Genomic DNA, 6,754 nt, shown 5'->3' with positions numbered 1-6,754 from the left:
CTTTTATTGTTTGATAAAGGACCAATTGTGTTACTGTAATGTTTAAGTTTGATCAAAAGATTTTGTTTCACGAATGTTGTTTGAATTATTTCTTACATTCACTCTGAGAATTCGATTTGTCACTTTTGTTTCGTCGACGTCTCTAGTCATTCCGAATCGATTGAGACCAAATTTGGAAAAAGTACGATTAAGCGTGGTAAAACTTAGATTTAGTTAACTACTTGTAGAGTAAGTTATAGTAATCGCAAAAAAATCGAAAATGAAATTTTTTATATATCTTTACGTTTCAGAGGTTTCTGAACATTTTGGCTACCTTACAATTAGAAAAAATGTATGTTTGAATAAATTATTTGAATACAAATTTTGTATCCGATTTGAGTGATTCAGAAAACATTCGATTTGTATTAATAGGGAGATGTGCTGATTAGTCTTTGGCAAAGGCAGGTCCAGTCATTTTGGAGATACGGGGCAAAAAGTGCCAAAAATTGTAATTTAGTTTTTTAGAGAACGGAGCGTCCGATTTAAATAATTCAAAAAATATTTTACTTGTATTGACAAAATGAAGAACTGTTTTTAAGGCAAATTGCTGGAACTTTCCATACCAAAAATTATGTTTTTTTTTTAAATTATTCAATTTTCTTCTAGAACTTTGAAAAAAAGAATTGACCTTTTTGAAAAAAATGAAATTTGTTATTATTATTAAAATATCTATAAAATATATGATAATTTGATGTGCATATGTCGTTTTTGACCGTCAAATGACATCTTTTATATTTTTTTTTATTGAATCTCCGAAACGGTTGGACTTGCCTTTGCCAAAATCTCCCCAACAATAGGAATCAAATGTTTTTTGAATTATTCAAATCGGTTGACCCGTGTTCTCGAAATCGTCGACAAAAATTTGTATCCGCACATAGACACATACATTCATTTTGTCTAATTTTAAGGTATGCCAAAATGTTCAAAGGGCCTTAAAACGTAAAGATATGCAAAAAAAATTCATTTTTGATTTTTTTTTGCGATTACTATAACGTATCCTACGGAAAGTTAAAAAAGTTCAAAATGTTCAAAAAAATTTCACAATACTTTAAAAAAACTAGCTGTAAGTGGAATTCTGTCTTAAGGCAATTAAGGCATCGTGCCTTAAGGCAAATTGCTGGAACTTCCCGTACCAAAAATTAATAATTTTTTTAAAAACGATTGACATTTTTAAAAAAAAAATACTTCGAAAAAATAAGATTTTTGAGAAACTATAAATTGGACAAAAAATTACTTTTTTTGAAAAAAAAATTTTTTTTTTAAAAAATTTAAATTTTTTTTTTTTTTTTGAAATTTTTTTTGGAAAGAATAATGTTTTCTTTATTTTGGCATATTTTGGAAGATTTGAACTTTTTTTCAAAGCAATCGTACTGCTTTAACTGCATAGAGACAAAATGTCAAAGCGCGTAAGCGCCGCGTCGCCGTCTAACGAATAAACATTGGTACGGAACCTATAGGAATGCAAACAAAATTTATACTTATTGTTGAAATCTCTATAAAATATCTGATAATTTGATATGCATATGTCTAATGATCATTTTTGACCGCCAAATGGCATTTTTTTTTTACTTTTTTTGTTAGATCTCCGAAACCGCTAGACCTGCCTTCACGAAAACTTAATTAGTTGTTCATCTTGTCAATACAAGTAAAATGTTTTTTAAGTTATTAAAATCGGACGCTCCGTTACCATTTTTGGCACTTTTTGCCCCGTATCTTCGGAATTTTTTTTCGGATTTTTTTTTTGAATTATACAAATCGGTTGATCGGTGTACCCGAAATCGTCGACTAAAATGTGTATCCGCACATACACACACGCACACACATACACACACACAACCATTTTTTCTAATGTATCCCAAAATATTCAGAAACCTTCAAAACGTCGAGAAATGTAAAAATTTTCAATTTCGATTTCAAAAATTTCAAAATTATCAAAAATCTCATTTTTTCATAGGTTCCAAAAATGTTTAAAGTTTTTCTAAAAATTATAATTTTCGGTACGGGAGGTCCAGCAACTTGCCTTAAGGCACAATTAGTTTGGTACACAAATGAGTAAATCGGTAGTAAATGATTACCAAATGAAACACAAGGAATATTTACATTTTTCTTAAATTTATTCAGTTTTTTACATACATATTAATATCTTAGTTCATCACAAAAACTTTCAGTTTAGTTATTTGAAATATAAACATAAAGAAAATAATTTCATTAAAAAATAAACAAAGATAAAACCTTGTGTAAAAAACAATAAAATTAATTTATTGTCTTTGTTTGATATAATATATTTTATTTATAACAATTGCTCCTAATATGATAAAATACTTTACAAGTTAAAAATACACATGTGACCTTTATCATCATTCTCGTTTCTTGCAATCCCTTATTATCAGTCGTGTTAGCATTAACAGAGCCAGAACATCGGCCATCATCAGCATGTAGAAAACTCGCTCCCAGCCTCCTTGACTAACGACACCTGCCAGAAGAGGCCCAACGGCTGCACCCAACGACCCAGTTCCATCGATGATTGCAGTAACAGTGGCCAAAGCACGAGAATCTCCTTTGGTTTTTGATCCCAGTTCAGCACTGACCGATGTTGTGATTAGTGCATACGGTCCGTTCACAAGAGCGCCTGCCAGTAGCAGCATTCCAATGTTCATTGTGATATTTATAGCACCCCAGCGTTCATAGATAAGCATAGCGGGTACCGCTAAAACCAGCATACCTCCACAAGTCAATGCAGATCGACCTGATAGATCGGAGATGATTCCTGCCAGGATGGCACCAGCGATGCCTCCAACGTCGAATAAAGTAGATAAATCGGCGCTTTTCTTTGCTCCCATGGTGGTCGAACTTTGGATGTAATTTGGAAGCCAGTACAAAAACGTGTAGCTGACTAATTTCGAGAAAAACAGACTTAGTGAGTATTCAAGAACACCAGGAATAGCCAGAGCTCCCAGGAAACCAATCGCTTTTTTATCAGTGTTATCTGCTTTCGCAGACTCATCTATCTCATCTTCTTGCAACATTGGACATTCCTCCTGACGGCATGATGGTTGCCATTTACATTCGCTGTTATCAGAATCACTATTGCTTTCAGCGTCTGCCGAACCATTGTCCAACCTCTGGTACACGTTCTTCTGATCTATTTCTATGTTAACGCTTGCCGGATCGTCCACCAGAAATAGAAAAATTAAAAAGCCAACCAAAGCAGCAATAGCACCAGGTATTAAAAATGACAAAGACCAATCGCCTTCAATAAAACGAGCTGCTATTAAAGTGCCTAAAATATTACCAATAGGCGTGTGAGAATTCCAAATACCAAATGTGAGTCCACGTTTATTTTTACCACACCAACGTCCTACTACGGCAACAACACTTGGAAACCCTGTACTCTGCGCTATTCCTGCAAAAACCTGCACAACTATGAAGTACCATAAAGAATGTATTTTAAGCGTTCGTGCTAATCCGAACAAATAACAAAAAATCCCTGTAAAAATCATTCCCAGGGACAAAAAATACCTTAGCGAAACTCTTTCTGCAACGAAGCCTGAGAAAAACATTGCAAACGCGTACAAAAACAAAAATGATGAATCGAGTACTCCAAACAGTGCTTTACTATTATCAGCTTCGAAAGGGGCCCACTCGCACCAGTGGGAATCATTAGCGACTTGAGCAGGTGTGATACCAATGCCTGGTATAACGTCTGAGCAGTTTCTGTGCAGTACATTCTTTACAACTGATATAGGTTTACGTGTCACATGGTAACAGGTGTAACTCAAATATGTCAATATCAATATACTTGATCTGTACCACCGTTCTTTGCGAAATGTCACATTGGGGCAACATGATTTGTATATTTTGTGTATCGCTCGGATACCGATCGGTATGTCTTCCTTCATTATTAAAATTCGACTAAGTGGAGTGGATTTGGTTGAGCTAAATCACCTCCAGAGTAACTGTCAACTCTGTTTATTCATTATATGTCAAGTAAATCAATGTGCTTTTATAATTTCAGCTTCGAAATCGCTTCCATATGCTGCCGTTGCAGATTCAGTGGTCAGGGGGACAAAGTTAAAGTATGCAGTTACATTATTTGTTTAGTAAATGCACATATGAATGTGTATATGTCGTTGAGGTTATGAAAACAATGAAACGTCATTCAACTCAGCCACTTGACAATTGATGTGAGTCATCTGTTATCTGTCATCTTCATCGGTGACTTTTGTCAGTCACTGTAGTAGGGTCATATTCACTATTCACCCATAGTCTATGGGTGTGACTGCAGCGCCAGACTAAATATGGAGTCTATGTGGTTTGTATGTAAATTGAATATATAAATGCATATATTGATTTATACATCATTATATATGGCCTAGTCTGCGTGGTTTGTATGTAAATTGAATATATAAATGCATATATTGATTTTTGCATCATTATATATGGCCTAGCCTGCGTGGTTTGTATGTAAATTGAATATATAAATGTATATATTGATTTATACATCATTATATATGGCCTAGCCTGCGTGGTTTGTATGTAAATTGAATATATAAATGCATATATTGATTTATACATCATTATATATGTCCTAGTGTGCGTGGTTTGTATGTAAATTGAATATATAATTGTATATATTGATTTATACATCATTATATATGTCCTAGTGTGTATGTCCATCCTTGTATGTAAATTGAATATATAAATGCATATATTGATTTATACATCATTATATATGTCCTAGTGTGCGTGGTTTGTATGTAAATTGAATATATAATTGTATATATGGATTTATACATCATTATATATGTCCTAGTGTGTATGTCCATCCTTGTATGTAAATTGAATATATAAATGCATATATTGATTTATACATCATTATATATGTCCTAGTGTGCGTGGTTTGTATGTAAATTGAATATATAAATGTATATATTGATTTGTACATCATTTTATATGGCCTAGTCTGTGTGGTTTGTATGTAAATTGAATATATAAATGCATATACTGATATTTGCATCATTATATATGGCCTAGTCTGCGTGGTTTGTATGTAAATTGAATATATAAATGCATATATTGATTTTTGCATCATTATATATGGCTTAGTCTGCGTGGTTTGTATGCAAATTGGATATATAAATGCATATATTGATTTTTGCATCATTATATAGGGCCTAGTATGCGTGGTTTGTATGTAAATTGAATATATAAATGTATATATTGATTTGTACATCATTTTATATGGCCTAGTCTGTGTGGTTTGTATGTAAATTGAATATATAAATGTATATATTGATTTATACATCATTATATATGGCCTAGTCTGCGTGGTTTGTATGCAAATTGGATATATAAATGCATATATTGATTTTTGCATCATTATATATGTCCTAGTCTGCGTGGTTTGTATGTAAATTGGATATATAAATGCATATATTGATTTTTGCATCATTATATAGGGCCTAGTATGCGTGGTTTGTATGTAAATTGAATATATAAATGTATATATTGATTTGTACATCATTTTATATGGCCTAGTCTGTGTGGTTTGTATGTAAATTGGATATATAAATGTATATATTGATTTATACATCATTATATATGGCCTAGTCTGCGTGGTTTGTATGTAAATTGAATATATAAATGTATATATTGATTTTTGCATCATTATATATGGCCTAGTCTGCGTGGTTTGTATGTAAATTGAATATATAAATGCATATATTGATTTTTGCATCATTATATATGTCCTAGTCTGCGTGGTTTGTATGTAAATTGAATATATAAATGTATATATTGATTTATACATCATTATATATGGCCTAGTCTGCGTGGTTTGTATGTAAATTGAATATATAAATGCATATATTGATTTTTGCATCATTATATATGGCCTAGTGTTTGTGGTTTGTATATAAATTGGATATATAAATGTATATATCGATTTATACATAATTATATATGGCCTAGTGTTTGTGGTTTGTATGTAAATTGGATATATAAATGTATATATCGATTTTTGCATCATTATATATTGCCTAGTGTTTGTGGTTTGTATGTAAATTGGATATATAAATGTATATATTGATTTATACATCATTATATTGGCGCACCCATGCTATGACAACGGTTGCTATAGTAATAATATTCAATTGCGTCATTGAATTATCAAATTTGGTTTTCAACTATTTTTGAGAATTTTTTAAAATATGCACTTACAAAAATGTCTTTTTCTCAAAATTTTTTTGTCGAAAAATTTTTGGACCAAAAATTTTTTTGACCAAATTTTTTTGACCAAAAATTTTTTTCTCAAAATTTTTTGGACCAAAATTTTTTTGATCAAGAAGTTTTTTGCCCAAAATTTTTTTAACCAAAATTTTTTTGTCCAAAAATTTTTTTGCCCAAAAAGTTTTTTTTCGCGGGGGTTCTTCTTATCGCGTTATATTCGGTATAATTAGTATTGTAAGTTAGGTATAATTAGTTTGTAAGTTAGTTTAAGTGGATTAGGGCTGCACAAATCGATACTTAGTAGTATTTACAATATATCCATTTCCATCTGAAATGTTAGAGACGTAAATATGAATACAAGTATCTATTTCTGTGGCGACACCACATTAAAAAAAACGCGCCTGGCAACTTTACCCCATGGGTGGTGAGGAAAAAAGTTGCATCCTAATTAAGTACATACATATAATTATCAAAATTAACATTTTTA

General features: G+C 31.5%; 1 pseudogene; it reads right to left on the bottom strand.

The window, feature by feature from the left end:
* Positions 1-2,310: 2,310 nt before the first annotated feature.
* Positions 2,311-4,197, bottom strand: LOC113375902 (annotated as a pseudogene).
* Positions 4,198-6,754: the final 2,557 nt, after the last annotated feature.

Source organism: Ctenocephalides felis, unplaced genomic scaffold (assembly GCF_003426905.1).
Source record: "Ctenocephalides felis isolate EL2017-DRISC unplaced genomic scaffold, ASM342690v1 CF-g0.4_SCAFFOLD_00845, whole genome shotgun sequence".
Taxonomy (NCBI): domain Eukaryota; kingdom Metazoa; phylum Arthropoda; class Insecta; order Siphonaptera; family Pulicidae; genus Ctenocephalides; species Ctenocephalides felis.
This window is presented reverse-complemented; position numbering and strand designations above follow the sequence as displayed.